This window comes from Aethalodelphis obliquidens, unplaced genomic scaffold (genome assembly GCF_003676395.1).
Source record: "Aethalodelphis obliquidens isolate GAN/ISIS:26980383/991018 unplaced genomic scaffold, ASM367639v1 scaffold32, whole genome shotgun sequence".
Classification (NCBI taxonomy): domain Eukaryota; kingdom Metazoa; phylum Chordata; class Mammalia; order Artiodactyla; family Delphinidae; genus Aethalodelphis; species Aethalodelphis obliquidens.
Genome location: NW_020837976.1, coordinates 1,974,041 through 1,990,884, shown reverse-complemented (window position 1 = coordinate 1,990,884; position 16,844 = coordinate 1,974,041).

Genomic DNA, 16,844 nt, shown 5'->3' with positions numbered 1-16,844 from the left:
GGCCTTCTCGGGGCTGCTTTTCCAAATCGCCTGGGCTCATCGGAGATAACCATACTAAAATTAATACCCACACACAGACCGGGACTAGATAGCAGGAAAGAAGTCTCTGCCCGCCTGACTGCCGGCTCCCGCCCCTTTGCGCCAAGATAACTCGGAGATAAGGCTGCGCGCAGATAAGCGCTTCGGGGAGAGGAAAAGACACCATAAGTCGGTCCGCGGTGTCCCGAGAACCTGGGTGCCTGCTGGGAGTGGAGAAGGTAGAAACCCTCGGAGCCGATCGCGGCCCGCAGAGGGCCGGAGAGCCGAGGCCGACGGGCCAGCGACGGGTGGGGGGTGCAGAGGAGGAAAGAGGAGAGATCGTGCAAGAGAGGAAGCAGCCGAACCTCGGGTGGGCGCTGCGCATGGAGAACAGCCGTGGCGGAGGGGGCTCCAGAGCGCTGAGAGAGGTCGAGGGCGCCGGCAGGCGAGCGCGAGTCCGGGGTCTGCGCGGTGTTGCTGGTGAATAAAAAGGAGAGAGGAGGCGCCTCTTACAGCTCTGCCGGAAAACTGCAGCCCGCTCTCCTGATTGGACTCACCGAGCCCTAAACAAACAGCGCTCGCCGAAGGGTGCCAGGCTGTGGGTCGGAACTGCGCTCTGCGAGCAGCTGGGCGCTGGAGGTGAAGAGGAGGAGGAAGAGGAGGAGGAGGGAGCTAGGGGAGGAGAGAAAAGAGGGTGGGGAGGAGACGGCGGGCGGCGGGGGGAGGGGAGCGCGCTGCCCGGGCAGACAATGAGCCCCGCGCAGCCTGCGGGTGTGGGCTAAGCCGCGAGCACCGTCCTGGGAGTAGGGGCGAGTCCATCCAGGGGGCGCCGATCCCGGGGACGCCGGGGGAGGGACGGAGGTGGCAGAACGCCTGACCTGGCTGGCGACCCACACCCATTCCTCCTCCCCCAGTTACACGCGCGCTCAAGGGGGCGGGGGGGGGGGGCGGCGGTGGCGCTGGAGGAGTTGACCGTGCACAGCCCCACGCAGCCACCGCAGCGGGAGAGACGCGCCAGCTCCCTGGTCAGCGCGCCCCCCAGAATAAGGGGGGAAAGTGCTTTCCTCCGCTGGCCTTCCCCGCTCCTCCCTGCACATTAAATGAGCTTTTAGCTCCGCAGTTGTGTGTGACCGACCTTAAACTTTCCCAACCTCTTCTCGAGACCCTGAGGCTCAGGTCGTGGTGGCCGTCGGGGGTCTCGTCTCCTGTGATCTAGGAAAAAAGGAACTCGAGTGCCCAGCTCCCTATCTCTGCCCTGCTTTTTAGAAATGTACTAAATTCCTGGGAAGTTTTGGGAGGTTCACGTCAGCCCTCCCCAGCTAAACTACGGGAACTTTGGGGGTCATGGTGTACGTAAAGGTTAGTCCATGAAGTGTGCAGAATGGAAAAGGGTTTCCACGCCGGTCACCCCCGGAGGTGCTCTCCCAGTTGTGGTATCCCGTTTGCTCTGAGCTTTCCCTGGAGAACTTCAGGTAAGTATCAGATAAGTCGTTGGAAAGAGGAGGGGGTCACCTTCCCAGGTCCCAGCGCGAAATACCGCTTCCCCACCCCCATCCTCACATACACACCCCTTCTTCGCTCCCTCCAAATGGTTATCACAACTGTGTACAAACTGATACGGTCCTTAGCCAGCAAAGGGACTGGAAATGAACGTCGCGGGGTTATCAGCGCCGATCTGTCAGCGGGGAGTCGCGCGGCCGCAGGTTCGTCCGCGGCAGGAGCCGTGATATATGTCTCGCTCCCTTTCTCTCACAAAAAGGATTTCTTCCGACAGATGTGACCCCAGAAGACTGTCGAGAGAGAATTTTAACTAGGGCAGGAGCAGTTGTTTTGTGGCAATGGATTTTTACACTTTTTTTTTTAAGGTAAATCGAAGTAAATGATTTTCTAAAGGTCAGTCTCCCTGAAAGCGTTTGGGCTGTGTGTGTGTGTGTGTGTGTGTGTGTATGTTTCCAGTTGGGGAAGAGAGAGGAGCCTGAGCAGAGTTGAGCCGGGGTAGGTAGGGCCATAGTAAAATAGGGTTTCGAGAGATTGTGAGACCTCCTGGCTAAATGTATGTTTCCTCTCTATGTGACTGTGAGCTATGAACCTGTGAATCCTGGGGGACAAGGGGCCAGGGCCTGGCAGAGCGGGGGAGGAAAGAGTGGAATCGAGGAAGTCGGCGATTCTTTTTTTTTTTTTTTTCATTCTTCGTAGTAAATTGCTGCTAAACACTTTTGAATTTTAAATTGCTACCGAAAAGGTCCATAAACCGTTCTCATCCAATTTAGTCACTTTTATTACATTCCTCTTTGCCTCCCCCAATCACTGCGGCGGCTCCCAGTTTCAGCGTGGCCGCAATTCCGAAAAGACTGAAGGTAGAAAACTCTGGAACGGAGACTGGCGACTGGAGCAGGATCCAGGGGCTTTAAAATTTAACCTGAGTTCGATCGAATGCGTCTACCAAAGTAGATAACCCGGCGTCCGCCGTCCACTTAACTCCTACCAGGGCTTCCAATGCCTTTCTTTTGTTTTTTACGTGAGTTCCGATCAAATTTTTATGTAGACTGAGTTTTGCAGAAGCTCCTTTGTAAGCCGTTACAGAAAGGTTGTGGGCATTTGATTTCCTTTGAGTCCAACTGTTCTTAAATATTTCTGAGGTTTGCTCTCAAAAGCAAAGTTTTTTTTTAATTCATATCTCAATGAGGTGATTTCTAACGAAGACAAGTTAACAAATAAATGAGTCCATTGGCTGAGTTGGAGTCCGGGCTGTGAACGGCCTCCAAGCCTGAGCCCCGAGGAGAAAGAGCCCCCGGCGCGAACCTGATTCCTGCTGTGTGTGTGTTTCTTATATTTGCAATTACGTGGGTGACCGTGTGAATTTCCTTGGACAATAGTTGACCCCCAGGGACCGGCTTTTCCCGCCAATCCGCAGCAGCGGGGAGAGGGTGCGCTGGCCCCGGCACGGCTGAGACAGAGGTGAGCGGCGGGACGCAGACCAACTCCACAACGTGCGAGTTCTCAGGCTCGAGAAAGGACAAGGCATTTTACCCTCCAGATTCCCAATCAGTTTTGAACATTGCTTAAAACAAAGGTGGGGGCAGGGAAGTCATTGTTTGCTCTTTTGCAGGGTCACAAGTTGTTTTCTGGTTTTTTAGACTGGTCTTGTTTCTCTTGTCAGTTAACAGAGAAATAAAACAAAACTGACCCGTGGAGTTTATTCAGACAGAATGCCAGGTTGCCTGACTGTTCCAGTTTGCAGTTTTCCCAACGCATCGCCTTTGGCCTTGGGGACAACACCCCCGGGGCCCCGGGGAGCGGCACATTTTCAAAGCCACCCCCCAGGGACCTGAGGCCCGGCGCTCTGAGCTTCCTCTGAGCGCCCCAGCTGGTCCGGGAAGGCCGGAGGGATTAGGGGGGCGCAGAGGAAGAAGTGCACCCCAAGAGCTGGCGATGGTCCCCACAGTGCTTCAGGTAGACGGTCATGCTCTTAGAAGTTTTCTTCGTGTTTCCTTTCCTTTCTTTTTTTCCATTTCTTTCCCTAACGCCTCTCTCTTTTTGGTGGATTTGCTAATCTGGAACGAAATTGTTTCTCTCGGGACTGTTGAGACCCAAGGAGTAGCCCCTCCGGAGCGATCCTGCCTCCGCGAGCGGCCCTCCTCACCCTCGGAGGGGGGCGGGGTGCCTCCCGGGCGAGGCCTGTCCCCGGGGCTGATTTATTTGGGCCGCGCGCGCCACCCCGCTCTTGGCGACTCGAATCCAGCCCGAACCCAGCCGCCAATAGGGCAGGGGGCGGGTGCCTGGCAGCCAAACTGGAAGGGTGTTTGGGAGCCCAGTTGTGCGCCGCTTCTGGACGAGCCGCGAGGCCCCGACGAGGACCCGCGTCTTCCGAGGATCCGCCTTTACGCCCGCAAACTTAAGCTCATCCTCTTATCATTTCACCAAGCTCCTGGGTGCTCCAGCGACGTTTCAGGAAGAAAAAGAATACATACGACTTCTGACTTTAAAGCATAGGTTTTAACTTGAGAGGGTTTTTTGTTGTTGTTGTTTTTAACCAGATTTATGGGGCCTTCTCGCTTGTACCATATTTCTTCCCGTCCCGGGGACGCTTTGGCCAAAGGACACTGGGTCACCTCGGCGTCCTCCACGCCCGCCAGCGCCCGGGCCCACTAGCCGGGTCGGGGCGGCGCGTTCTCCGATTCAACTCGGTGGCTGTCACTCCGACGCAGGCCATCGCCCAGGGCCCTGACAGTTGTTGGAGGGAAGGGGGGGGGCGTTGTCGTTGTTTTGTTTTTTAATTCTCGAAAATCCCAAAATACTCCTTAGAAATGTCAGGTGGTGACGGCGGAAGCGCGGGACGTGCGCAGCCTAGAGGTCGCCCCAACCGCGTGCCCCGGCTCCCCGCCCCCTGCCCGCCGCTGGTCCCCGGACTCAGGAAGGCGCAGCGCCCACGCCGGACCCCGGCCAGCCGCGATCGCGGCCCCGCGGCCCCGCATCCCCGCGCCGACCCCGCGCGCCGCCGGCGGCCGCCAGCGCGGCGCGGAGGTGGGCTCGCGGCGGCGGCGCGCGAAAGGTCACCGCGGTGGCATTCCTCTCCGCGCGCTGTTTACGTGACTTAATGTACTTCATCCGCTGCGGGTAAGTTAGGGCCGCGATAAGGGGGCGGCCGGAGGAGGGTCGCTGTAAAAGCCCCACGCTGGGCGCCTTCCAGCCCTCCCCTCATCCATTAACCTTTTTACTTTCTTCTTCCCTCTCTCTTTTAAAGCTTGTTATCTAGGCCACCCAATGACCGACGAAAGATTTTCCCTCCCTGCTTCTCCCAAGGCCGCTTTAAACCAAATAAATTTAGCTATTAAGGGCCAAGATGTCTGACAAAAGATCGAAAGGTGTCTTTCCGTGATCGCTTAAAGAAGCGAAGGGGAAGCTTGTGGCTCTCGGATCCCGATAAGACATTCCACACCGGCGCCGGCCTCCCTCCCCGAGGCCTGCTTGCGTCCCGACACGCTGAGAACCCCACTTGGTGGCCCCGATCTCGGATGGCCGCCAAGTGGGGAGTGCCAAGCCCCGGGGTCCCGGGAGCCGGGGACTTCAGGCCGGAGCTGGACTCCCCAAACAGCCCCCCTGCACTAGGCAGAAAAAGTAAACCGAACTCAGTGGGACCCAAATTACCTCCCATTTGGATTATTTTCTGATACTGAATAATACTACAAAGCCAAACCACTCCTAACCTCGTGCCCCGCTCCCCGCGGTTTGCCGAGCTAGGGGCAGTGTCACTCCCCATCTCTGGTCGTCCGAAGCAGACCTTTTGAACCCCAGTCAGAACGTGGTGGGTGGAAGGAACCCGGCGTCGGGATCATACAGGCTAATGGGGAGGGTGTGGACCCGCAGAATAACAGTGTCCAGGTTGGAGGCAGCAGTCCAAATACTCAGCCATCCTAGGTTGAGTTTGGTTATGAAGTGTGGTATTTACTATTAGTACTATTAATTACTACGGGCTTCACTACATAAAGCCTCGGGCTGCCAGCTGGGCTGAGGCCCTGACCCTGGAGTAATCCCTTCCCTCTCACCAAAGGTGAAGCAAAAAATAATCCAGTTTCCTGATCCAGGACTGAGAAGTGGGCTTGGGGAGTCAGATGCCATGTTTTCCGTTTCCTGCACAGAGCTGCTGCTTCTCCCCTTAAGGAGATGGAACATCCTCCATACTCCAGGCCCACTTAAGCCTTTTCTACCACTTTGAAATACGGCAGGATAAGAAACTGGGGGTAACAGTTGAGAGCACTCTTAGCTTCACTGCTGTGGGGCTTCTTCCCACATCTTCTGCCTTTCCCATCTGTTCTTCTCTGGCAACATCAGAGACAGGACTCTGAATCCCAAAAGGCAATCCAGTATCTTCAGCGTCTGTCTGTCCTCTCATGCTGGGCCCCAGAAGTTAAAAATGTCTTTCTTCTCACTTCTCCCTCCAAATAAGGTGAAGTCCCAAATCATTCACCTTATCTAATCCTAACCTCTTACCCAGCCTCTGGAGGTGGAAGAAATCAGAGCATCAGAGGGAAAGGGACCATTTATGCTCTCAAGAAGGTGAGAGAGATGCAGAAATTTCCATCCCACTAGACAGGCAAAACCTGGGCTTTCTCTGGGCTTTGCAGGTATCACTAAGTGTTTAGGCAATGCCCATTCCAGGATCAGGGTGCAGATGCCACCACCCCAGAGCTGTCTCAGCTCAGAGACCTTTGTGACTGGTTTCCTAGTGGGGCAGGGGGCATTGGGGAAGCAGAAAAAAATGAGATGATAGGCTTTAGCTGTTTGCTAAGTGACTAATGTCCTCCTTGAATCAATTAAAGAAAAAAAGTGCCCAAGAAATTAAAAAAAAAAAACTTACTGCGTTTGCCACCCAGAAATATGACCTCTCCAGCTGTGTTGCAAATATGCAGAGAATTAAGACCAAAAGGCTGTCTACTTACATGCAGTCCTCCAGTTTCCTGCACTTGCGCGACAGTACTGAGTATGCACTGCACAAAGAAGAACTAGAAGAGGTAGCTACTAGTTTTGAAGTGTTTACAGTCTGAAAGGTTTGCAGTTCTGTAGAGCCGGTTAGGCAAAGTACCACAGACAACTTTCAAGATGGAGGGAGATGTCTCAGTCTTTTTTCTTTCTCTAGAAAAGTACCCATGCTCGGATTTTCCTCTAGGCTTCACAATGAGCTTATTAAAACGGGAGGGTGGTGTTCTAGCTCAAACACTAGGGAATTCCTAGGAGCCCAGACTCTGGGCCAGCCTTCCTGGGTTTGAATCGTGACCCCTCCCCTTCCTAGCTGAGTGACCAAGACAAATTGCCTAACCTCTCTGCTTCAGCTTCCTCATCTTTAAAATAGGGTTGATAAAAGTACCTCCCTTACAGGATCATTGAGAGGATTAAAAGATGTCTTATGTATCAAGGGCTAAGAGTAACCAGCATATGGTAAGCAGTGTGTAAGCATGACCTGTTTTTACCAATATCTATATTGTAATAGACTTACACCTACTACATCAGATTTCAATTTTTGGGGAGACCCACCTATCCCCCAGAGTTACATTAACTCCCAGGAAAGAACTTCTTTGAGCACTCATTCAACTTTGAGACCTGCCATTCACCAGAGGTCTTGGGCTTTTTCTATGTACCAGCAGTGAGGACTTTATTTATCGCATTATGGTCGGAAAGGGTGATGGGGCAGACAATCGTAGATCTACTTTTGTTGGTTCCTTTGAAGAGGAAAAATTCCTTGTTCCCTTTGCAAATGCCAGCAGCAGACTACAGGACAAAGATAACAATCTTAAGGTTTGTCCTCTGCTCTGAGAAAAGAACTCCAGTCCTCAGAAGCACCCCCCTCCCTGGAAGCTTCTTTCTGGCAGGAGATAGGAGTGAATGAACAGATGGGGCCATGAAGGCGGGCAACCTTGAGGACTGGCGTTAGATATAAGGGAGAAAAAAGAATTAACTAAATTGACCTGGTCATCTCACTACTCTCATGCTTTTTGCCTTTCAATTTGGCATTGCTGTTTATGCAGGAGACTTATTCTACATTAATCACATTTTGTTAAGGAACTTAAAAATAAATAAATAAAGATCTGTGAGAAGCTAGGGGACCCAATATTGATAGAAGAAAATCTAGACCATTCCAGACTTTTTCCAATTGATTTTCTTTCTTTCTTTCTTTTTCTTATAGCATCCCATCTTCTAAAACAAGATCTAAACTGCAATAACGAAAACTTAAAAAAGAATCCATGGGACATAACAAAGAATACTGTTCTCTAGATAAAATGATGGGGAAAGAGCTTTGTTTTTCAGGAGGCAAAGTCTGGAGGGATCATAAAAGTCTCCCACACTGTGCAGGTTTCCAGCCACGTTTGTGCCCAGAGCCTGTTTTTCTCTTTCTCTGACAGTCGTGATCTTCTCTCCATTTGATTTACTGAGTGCTGTCATTTCTCTGCTCTTTACTTTCACAATCACACATTCAAACCTGATAAAGTTCAAGACCCTGAATACTTGCAGCTTTCCCAGATTTACAGTCCTGTTGCCCCCCACCCCAGCCAGTGGTCCCCCGGCTGATTGAATCCTCATGGACAAAAGCCATGGGGGATCAGCAAAAAGCCAGCAGGTCCACGAGGGCTGGATCTCCAGAGAACGATATCCCCCATGTCAACTCTGTTAGTCAAAGCGAACCTTGGTAGCTTCCTCCCCCTAAAAAGAGATGTCAACATTCTCTCATTTTAGTTCCAACTTCCAGTTTGTAACCTGCCTGTGGGCAGGGACAGGCACGGTAACTTGCAAATTTTACAGTTGGTGAGAATTGGATGTAAAATCCTGGTCAGCTTACATGATTTTCCTGGATCTACTAAACAGCCTTGTGATCGAGGGCAAGCCACGTAACCTCTCAGTGCCTCAGTTGCTCCATCCATAAAATGGTAGAAATATTACTTTCTATAAACATTAATCACAAACCAATGACTTGAGTCCTTCTCTCTGTGTGTAGCTCTGTCAGGGCCCCAGTAAGACCACGAACACCCGTCTGATCTGGCTGTTTGGATTCCCCCAGGTTAAATACAAACCTAGAAGTTAATCTAAGTACTGTACCAATGGGCTAAACAAAAGGAATGTACACTGTCATAATATCTAAGAGGAAAATTGTATTCACCTGTTAGGAAAGAAGGTGAATTATTGCCTACCTTCTTCAGAAGGCATATTTTTAACTTAACCAATCAGGAAACACCGATTGGAGTATATTACGATGTTGCTTTTTCTCCTGACCATAACAATGTTTACTTCTACAGAGGTGAATAAAAATAGAAACTTGACTTAGTGGATATCAAATAACTTTTTCTGGCTCCTCCTGAGCTAGGTGACTACTCTGTTTATAATCCCACAAATTAAAGACATGCAATTATCCAACAAAAACAGTGGGAATATTACACCATTTTTTAAAAGACTGACTACCACATAGCCGGTGCCCAGCCAGCTCTAGCCAAAAACCACAGTATGGACCCATAAATAAAGCTGTCAGCCTTTGCATTTCAAAGGCACCTTTCTGTAGAGAGCTCGGCTAGTGGTGAATAGAAAAGGGCCTACCCAGTGGTTGAGCTGGTGGGCCGGCAGCAGAATCCGTCCACACCTCAGCACTGTGGCTAGATTAAGCTCTTGCGTGGAGGTTGAGAGCTGGGGGTCTGGGTTCGAATCCCAGCTCTGCAGCTCACTCTCTATGTCCTTATGCAAGCTATTTAATCCCTCTACTTGTCATTTTCGTCATCTGTAAAAAAAAAGGGGTGGTAAGAACAGTAGCCTCCTCAAAGAGTTTTTATGAAGTCTCAATGAGTTAATATTTATCAAATGCTTAGAAGAGTGTCTGGCTCAACATGAAGACTATTTGAACCATTTGATAAACAAGGAAAAACACAAACTTCTATTTCAGGCTGCCTTCCTAGAGGAAGAGAGATGAGGGGGGAAGGGAGGACTCCCCAAGTCCTCAAAAAAGTTAGGTAGGAAGGCAAAGGCATAAAGAAAAGATATGAGAAGAAGCCTTTAAGAATGTCAGATATTTCCTACTGGGGATTATTTAAGGTCATAAACTCACCCTTTCTGTGTATAAAACCTTCCAACGTGCTGTCTTTACAATGACAAATGTGCCAATACCTTGATCAGTGAATGGAGTCATAAGGTCTTGCCCAGCATATCGTGTTTACATCAGAGGCAAAAGTGAAGGTTGCAGAGGCAATAAAACTCTCAGGGTGCAAATATTTTAACACCTCACACATGTAAAGATTCTTCTTTCTGGCACATGGGTAAATTTTCTCACTTGAAGAAGCCCCGCGTGATGGCTAGAACTTGGCCCTGGGGTTGCAGCACCAATTCTGTCCTCGTGAGCTCCCCAAGTGTCCACAGTCACAACTGGTATGACTCTAATGGCCATGAGATCCATCCTAAAACCAACGAAGGCTAACACGTGTTTCTCCACCACACAATGGCCCTCTTCTTTCTTCACTCACCCCACCACGTTCTCACGATTATGGCTGCCTTCCTGATGCTCAGGCAGCACTGTGGTCACTGGGACATGAGGTGGGTCATAGGTGGGTCATCTTTACTGCGTCCCTGTGCTCCCCTGGTCTGCGACACCTGGGGGCTCGGATCACGTCTTGCTCATCTTTGTATCCTCATGGACACACGCAGTGTCTGGCCAGACTCTTGAGTGTGATCATTTTGAAAGTTTTAAGATACCACGCTCCAAGCCCAAACATGAGTTCCAACATTGTTAGTATCAGACTTTTCTACACTAGAGATAATTATCTCTTTATTTGAAGTTTTAAAATTCACTCTTTTCTCCTACATCCTCCCAAATAGAATTCTCAGCCAGAAGGTTTGAACGTCGACTTTTGGCGGGATTCTGTATTGAATAGTGTTGATTATCCAATGATGTCTTTATAAGCCACTTTCTGATCCAATAATCCTAATACAAACGAAACCTGACTGTAGCCTGTGGAAATTCGCTAATCTCAAGTACTGTATAGTTAGTTGGTCCTTAAAGGAGCTATTGCGAGGCTATTATTGCAGCAGACGTGTTCCTTTACTTCTCAGACTCTGTCTCAGTTTTTATGGACTTTATATTTCACTACGTTCTACTACTTCCGACTTCAAAATACTTTCCACATTTTTCTCTCTTAATTCAGCCACTTGAGAACATTATATTGTCTGTGTTCAGAATTCTATATTGGCCAATAATTTATTAAGCTAATTAGAAAGCGCACTTTAAAAGAAGAATCAGGGCTTCCCTGGTAGCACAGTGGTTGAGAGTCCACCTGCCGATGCAGGGGACACGGGTTCGTGCCCCGGTCCGGGAACATCACACATGCCGCGGAGCGGCTGGGCCCGTGAGCCATGGCCACTGAGCCTGTGCGTCCGGAGCCTGTGCTCCGCAACGGGAGAGGCCACAACAGTGAGAGGCCCGCGTACCGCAAAAAAAAAAAAAAAAAAGAAGAATCAATGGCAAACAGTCAACAGCATCGCCAGCACCATGAACGTGAAGCGGAGGTGCAAATTCCGTTTTGAGTCCCGGCCACATACTCCTGTTTTGTTTCCATCATTCTAACATTAAGGAACAGATGTCAGTCCTGAGAGCAGCTGCCTTTTGCCAGTAGGTATAACAAAGGAACAGATTTATAACTGGCACCTACCAAAAATACAATAGGATAAGGTCACACCAAAAAAAGTTAAACAGCACAAGAGAAACAAGGTCCCTTCTGAAGGATTCATTTGAATACAATGTCAAGTTCCTGTCACTTACATTTTCCACTGTGTGGTCAGGGCAGTGCAGATAGCTTTTCAGCTGTGGGGACTTGCCTGATGTGAGAGCGGGTGCCCTATCTGGAGAAAACCAGCCATCAACTGCACCATGGTCCTCCCTCCCTGGAAGCACCCAAATACATGGCAAACAGGGCAAGACATGCTAAGGACATGCAGTTCAAACATTCTCACACAACACCACAAAATACAGAGCACCTTACAAGAATACCGTCGATGAAGTTCCTGCCCTACAGAATCCTTTTTTAAAGAATTGTCACCATAAGATATCCTACCTAATTAGAAGCACCCCAGTGAGATTCATAGCACAGTCCCGGACCCACATCAGATCAACTCTACTTCTTCTGTAACCATCAAGAGCAAACATCAGTATCATATTTTCTCATATTTCCTTCATCTCTCGCACTGATGCAGGGACTGTAGGCTGGCCGTGATGAAGAGGCCAGAAAAGAATTGTCTCTCTCTTCCTCCCTCCATGGACCAAACCAGGGGTTCACTGAATCCGTATTAGTTCTGGACATAAACCTAAGGAACTCATTCAAGAAAAGCAGCATCCAAACAGCTACTCTTTTGCCTACGGAGCAACTGCCAGGTGCACACAGGGGTCCTGTGGAGACTTCTTTGTAGGTGACCAAACAATGAGCAACAACAGGGCAGAGAATGGGGATTGATGTGGAGGGAAGAGCTGTTCCAGTCCACACCCTCTGAACCTCAAGAAGGAAAATGAGATCTATTAAATCGAGATAGATAGGGAAAGCCCAAGGCAGAGCTACGAAATACGTCAGATTGTCTTTCAAAGGTCTCTTGTTCCCCTACCCAGTGCTGTGTCGCCAACAGGGACAGTCATCAGTTACCTCACATTCAATCCTTCCATTCTTCCCTTTCCCAACAGCCCGCCCCAAACAGGTAGACACCAGGCTGATCTAAGTAAGGCTACTGGGATAACCAGGCCATCAGAGGTGATACACTCTTGTTTCAGCAGAGACTTTGTATAGTATGGTTTCTAAAAGGTGTGACTGGTGGAATTTCAGACTCCTTGGCAGTGTCATGGGAGAGATTTGGGGGGACGAGTCTCTTGGTAACCTTTAATTCAGGTAGGCCGTCTCTTGCCACCCCTATATGCAAAGTAAGTTTTATCCAATCACGATTCCAAGCATGGATCCTTTCACTTCAAGGCACTCTCTCTGCTTACTTGACCAATTGTTTTTCAATCTATAACTTAAGTGTTGAGCCCAAAGCATTACGAACCGTTGCATTTTTGTGTTGAAACCATCTAAAGATGACAGATATCTCTGCTCTTAGAAAAAGTCCCTGCTTTGACTAACCCATGGGTAGAGAAGGAGAAAATTACTATTTGCTTTTGCTTAGAAATACGAGCCTGTTTGGATCTCTCAAGTTTCCATAAATCTGACAGCTCAAAAAATGAGTTTACTGTAGGAAATAAGGTTTATAAGTATTCAGAGGCAAGATATGAGCTCTGTGCTAGAATTTCAAAACTGGTTAAAATAATGACGGCAAATCCTCAACTGCTGTGAAAACAAACAAGATACAGCTTGCTGAGCGGCAAACGAACAATCGGCAGACGTCATATTATTCAAGAATGCTGCCCTGTTACAAGAACTCACTTTTTTTTTTTTAATAAATTTATTTATTTATTTTTGGCTGTATTGGGTCTTCGTTTCTGTGCGAGGGCTTTCTCTAGTTGTGGCAAGCAGGGGCCACTCTTCATCGCGGTGCGCGGGCCTCTCACTGTCGCGGCTTCTCTTGTTGCGGAGCACAGGCTCCAGACGCGCAGACTCAGTCGTTGTGGCTCATGGGCCCAGTTGCTCCACGACATGTGGGATCTTCCCAGACCAGGGCTCGAACCCGTATCCCCTGCATTGGCAGGCAGATTCTCAACCAATCCGCCACCAGGGAAGCCCAAAAGCTCACTTTTACTTACTTTCTCACCCTTGTGAGAAACCTGAGACCCAGATGATTCCCAAAAGTTCATTTGTAAGTTGCTTCCAAGAAGTTGGAGCAGATTTTCTTATAGAAATAATGTGATAAATGATGGTTAGAGCTCAAAATACCACCCCTCCCTTCATCATTATACAGTATTGTAGACATGAGCATTGTTTTCTAGTATTGTTCACTGCAAGTATATACCATTTAATCTACATTCCTGGTTAATATGAGCAATTGGCTGCCATTCATAACATGTCAGAAGGAAGACACAGCCCCTAGAGATGGACCATATGATGCCTAGATACGAGACACCCCCAACCCTCTGTAAAGGTCCCAAGACGCAGAAACTCTCCTCTAACTGGATTGAGCAGTGAGAACGGTCATGTGCTGATGTAACTGAAGTTCAGAGTCAGTTTAATCCAGGAGCTCCTGCCCCATTTCTCTGCCCCTCCCCCTGTATATGTCTCTCCCATTTGTTGACTTTATCTTGAGGTCACTTCTCTCAGGTGGCAAAAGGACATCTTCTGGCATCCAGCAGAAGAGGAAGAAAGCCCTGGTCACAGGATTCTAAGGAGGAGTCCTGAAATTCACTTTGATTGGACCCTGTAAGTCATATGCAACCCTGAACCACTGACCTTAGCTGGGGAATGGAATGGGCTGATTGGGTTAAGACGATCAAGAGTTAAGGTTGAGATCATCTCCCCTCAAAGTACACGGGTGATGATGTAAACGAAAATGAAAACGTGCGCCCACTGAGCTGGAGGAAGGGGAGAAATGGATAGATAACCAACAATAGCCACTAAACCATCTTTCCCTGTTGACCCCAGCCCCTGCCACTGAAGGAACGTGTTATATGGCATGGTGGAGCTAAGGAAGCTAGGTTAGCAGGGGCAGGCACACAAGTGTGGGGATCAGAGGAAGGAAATGGACACGTTCTGCTCTGTTCACTCCATCCTAGAGTACCCTCTACCCCCAACCTCCAGGAGCCCCATAGAACCCCACTCTGTCTCAGATCCCTGCTACTAGACCTTCACCCCACCTTATAACTTTAGGACCTACCAGCACCACGAAAAAAGAAAATATCAGTAGAAAAATATATCTTTTCCTGCATCATTTAAAAGTGGCTACATGTCTTCCATCTTCCTCTTCATTCCACTTCCTTGTCAAAGGGAAACTCAAGGGCCCTAGGAATTCGACTCATGCTTTCTCCCCTGACAAAGTGGCTCTGGTACCCGCTGACTTCCCAGCATACTTTGAGACGAAACTGTGGTGGCTTTGAATCTACTCTTTAATCGTCTGTCTGTAGTCAATCACTCACTAAACACTGCAAGTTCAACCATGAGGCTGTCTAAAGAAATGTACAAAGAAAGTGGGATTAATACTGCTTTCCCAACTACCTCATATTAATAAAACTACATATATCCAGCTTTTGGCAGGGTACCCTCTTTTTGACTAACAGTGGGCACAGTGTTCATCCCTGAGCCATGAAGCTATAAAATATAATAAACAGGCTTGTGATTAGAAAATAGGCTGGAATTAAATTCACGACAATCAATGAAAGCACAGAAGTAAAATAAAGAAAGGGTCAATTACTCAGGCTTCTCAGCAAAATTGCCCCACATAAAGATTGATTTCAATCTCACTCCCACTGTACTCCAAAAATCCCGCTTTCTAAAATGGTGGTTTCCCACTGCAGGACTGGCTCAGAGCCCAGGCCTGTATCTCTAGAGCTTTCCCCAGAGCTCCAAGTAATGCGGCCTTTGCTTGAATGGAAGTGGAAGGCTGGAAATAAATTGTCCCATGAAGTGTTAAATGGAAAAGAGTTAAGCTATTGTATTGCGATAATAATAATTTAGCTGTTTGTAATGGCTCACGGTCATTTGAAATGCTGACTTAATAGAGAGATGGGCACGTGCTATATTTAGAAACTGACCATACCTGCCGTAGGTCCTGAGCAAAGCTGACACCTGCTCTGCAGTCTCAGAGGCGGAATATGCAGTCGCAGAAAAAGACAAGCACCGGAATGGAATTTTCTTTCTGATAATGGCACATAACTTTGGAAAGATTTGGCTTTTATTATATATCATTTTTGAAAATGAGGGTTTTGTTTCCGAATGAAGCAAATATATTCCTCAGAGTAAAAGTAAATTTATTTTTAAGTATTCTCTCTTTTTGACTGATTCCTCTCCCAAATAGTTTCACCTTTTCACTAGCATGATTTTATCCTCTGTAAAGAGAAAATCACTTTTAATTTGGGGTCATGAATACAAAGACAACAATCAGTATAACAATATTGGTTGTTTTGTGTTATTATCGCTCAATTTGGGATGTCATTGCCCCTTCGCTTTATTGCACAAGCTTTTTTTAAAAGGGCGAACTCTCTCTCCTCCATTTGGGTCGCGGTTTCCAGGAATGTTTTCCAAATTATCCACTCCCCTGTGATTTACCCTTCTCAGGGGCCCAGAGTTAAGTCTGGAGGAAAAGGTTAGTTCACTCTCATCACACTGGAGGCTGTTTAAATGGAAAGGAGTTTCGAAACCCTCATTTCTCAACTGTCAGCATTTAAAATATACGGGGCAGTCGCAAATGGACTTAAATGGACATAATCTTTTGGAAAGTAACGTGATAATCAGCTTTAATAGCCAGAAAGTTTATTGTGCAACATTGCAACACTCCTGCCAATGGTGGCAAACTGTAAAGAATTTATATGACCCACAACAAGGAAGTGGTTAAACATGGCACATCCACACAATGGACCATTCTATTGCCATTAAAAACATGTTTTTGAAGAATATTTAGTAAATGGGAAAATGTTCATCTTTATGGCCTAGTCATCTCTGCGGCTAGTGAGATAGGGAAGCCTTTATGTTCTCTTTCGTGCGTGCGTGTGTTTCTCTATTTTACATGTATCTACAATGAGCATGCCTTGTTTTTGAAATAAGAAAAAAAATTCCAGGAATTCAGGAAGGCTGAGGCTGGGCCCTCATCCTGGGTGTGAAGTCTGGCTGTCACTGGGTCAGTGGATCAGGGAGCAATATTTATCCAGCACCTACTTTGTACCAGGCACAGGGATGAATACTGGGGATACAAAAATGACAAAAATGAAATTAAACGATGCCAATCAGACGGAGTGGCTGGGCTGAGGCACTCGGAGTTCACGAGTCTTGATTATGTGAACAAATGTTGATGCTTGGTGTCCCCTTGGTCAACTCTAATTATTGGTACCCTAAGGATAAGAAGCTGGCGTAACAACAACTGTCTTAGTAACTTTTTAAAATGCAAGATACCAGGACTTCCCTGGCAGTCCAGTGGTTAAGACTCCAAGAGCTCACTGTAGGGGCTTCCCTGGTGGCACAGTGGTTGAGAGTCCGCCTGCCAATGCAGGGGACACGGGTTCGTACCCCGGTCCGGGAGCATCCCACATGCCGCGGAGCGGCTGGGCCCGTGAGCCATGGCCGCTGAGCCTGCGCGTCCAGAGCCTGTGCTCCATAACGGGAGAGGCCCCAGCAGAAAGGGACCCGCATACCGAAAAAAAAAAAAAAAAAAAAAGCCATGTGGTGAAGCAAAAAAAAAAA